The sequence below is a fragment of the Sycon ciliatum genome, chromosome 10, assembly GCF_964019385.1.
Source record: "Sycon ciliatum chromosome 10, ocSycCili1.1, whole genome shotgun sequence".
NCBI lineage: Eukaryota > Metazoa > Porifera > Calcarea > Leucosolenida > Sycettidae > Sycon > Sycon ciliatum.
In genome coordinates, this window is record NC_088652.1 from 11,678,115 (window position 1) to 11,680,614 (window position 2,500).

The window sequence follows — 2,500 nt, forward strand, 5'->3', positions numbered from 1 at the left end:
TAACAGAGGGCATCTCCCAAAGTGATAGAACTATTGATGGACTTCTACCGTGACATGCATGTACATCTAGGTGAGTTGCCAACCAAACTTTGCAAAGGCAAACAATTTTTGGAAATGCTTATCGCTGAGCTTCTACAGGCTGTAGCAGGAGTCTCTTTGGCAGTAGGTATTTCACTACTCACTGATCGAGAGAATCCTGATCCGTGCGAGTACCTGCATACTTTTTGAAATCTTTTATTCTCACGATGGCCTGTGGCCAATAAGAGAAAGGTACTTGTTGTTGTCGTTGTTTATTTTACTTCACCAAATGAACAGGCAGAGATGCCTTCTCACCTGCCCATAGGACAGGTTCTCACAGAATGATGAAGGGATGATATGCAAGGGAAAACAAGAAATGCTAATAATATAAGACAGAAAGGACCAAAAGAGGAAAAGGAAAAATTATATGAAGACAATTTCATGGAGTCAGAAATAGAAAGACAATAATTTCATGGAGTCAAAGAATAGAAAGAGAATTTCATGGAGTCAGGAATACGTGGTTGATTTTAGAGACATAAATTTACAAATGATTGATAGATGAGAAGGTTGGAATTTATGGCAGATGATAAAAGTTTAACGAGGATATTCACAAAGTAAGTATATCAATGGCAGAAAGAGCTTTTCGGAAGGGACCAGGGACACCTATCACTCCAAAATCAGAGGGGAGAGTGTTCCAGAGAATGCTTCCCCGAAACATCATGGTCGATCATCCCGCAGGCTCACGAAGAAAGGGAACTTGAAGCAAGTTCCACACTACCTAAGTGACCATCTCGCCTCTATCCCACCCGCAGGGAGAAAACGGTTCTGGGGCAATCGTCAAACTGGTATGCTAGGGTGACCTCCAGGTAGCTGTATTACTCCCTGGCTCAAAACCCGCTTTAAGTTCGAGAAGTTCGAAAAATACGTGGTTTGGACCGACTTTTCCATACATTTTCCCCGTGGTATTTCTTTCCCAAATATCATTTTTTTAAAGCTGGCAAGATTTTCAACTCTCTAGGCATCAGTATGACCAAGAGTACATAACCCCCCAGAGTGTGCAACTCCACTATGGGTGCTGTCCCGACAGAATTTCAAGTCGACGTCATTTTGATGATGCAATGCGCACTGTACACGGATTATCAGACAAATCCGGAACCTGTGGTTGACCGAAGCCGATCGATCCTGTACAAATTAATGCAAAGAAAAACGTGTGATGGGCTGACACCCGTACACATGTTGTAAATCACTGGTGCAAGGAGCATTGCGTCGTAAATAATGACATCAACTTGAAATTCCGTCGGGACAGCAGGGTATGTGGGAGTTGCACAATCTGGGGGGTTATGTACTCTTGTTATGACTCTCGGGGAATACCGGAACAAAGCATGAGCTGGGGACAGTTAGACAGCTAGATTTAAGAGGAGCTTGATCGTAACTTGCGTGATGGAGTTGGTTTGCCGTGTCACCTCTACCCCCTACTGTCTTCACCGGAATCAACAGCGCAGTTATTGATATGAGCCCATTGCGCAATGACATAATCTGTAGCGCCAACAACGCACACCCAGGCACACCTGGTCATGGCCGTGTGGGAGTGTTGAACAGTGCATTGCTGATCCCAGCGCACTCACATGCAACACTCATATCTTCCATAATTGACAATGCGCAATGGGCGTATTGCAGCAGCAACGATCGCAACAACAACGATTGCAACAAGTTGAGGGCACAACATCAGCCTTCCTCCCCATCCCGGCCGGAGTGCCTCAGGGCTCAGTCTTGGGATCACTGCTGTTGGTGGTGTACACCATCGACCTGCCTGCCGCTTCCGAGAACGCCAGCACCAAGTGCAGCCAATTTGCTGACGACACAGCCCTCGTCTGCTCCAGCAGCTCTGCCGCACACTGCGAACTGCAACTGCACAGCAGCGTGTCAGCCGCCGCTGGATGGTTAGAGCGCTGGCACCTCCTAATCGACACTGGAAAAAATGGTAGTCCTCACCTTCTACAACGGAAAATGCCCCTCGCCATCCCCACGCATAGAGCTCAACAATGCACATCTCTGAAATGTCCTGCAACATCGCCACCTCGGCATCATCTTGCCGCACGACCTGAGGTTGTCAGCCCACCTTGACTTTGTACTGAAGAAAGCCGTAAAATCATTTTTAAATATTCTCTTTAGGCTCAAATCAACTCACACACTAAACATCACTCTCTCTCACTTACAAAACATATATCCTGCCTATAATTATATGTATGCATTGCTGTCACCCCGCTCTCAATCACAGTCCCTGACCGTCTTGAGCGAATCCAGAATTTGCCTCCGTCTCACCCTCTACACCCCTCTGAATCAGTCAACACTGCTCCATAGGCTCAAATGGCCGGCAATGTTCTCTCCCCGCAAAGTGAAGCTCACCCTTCTTGCACACTCCATAAAATACCAATATGCCCCACAACACATACGCATGCTCAGCACCCCCACTCAAATTACG

At 46.6% G+C, this 2,500-nt stretch overlaps 1 protein-coding gene across 1 annotated transcript in view; it reads right to left on the reverse strand.

The window, feature by feature from the left end:
• The window catches only part of LOC135826642 (fibrillin-1-like), a gene marked incomplete at its 3' end in the record, with an annotated part of 61,480 nt that overhangs the window by 17,496 nt on the left and 41,484 nt on the right, over positions 1-2,500 (reverse strand). The window lies entirely within an intron of this gene.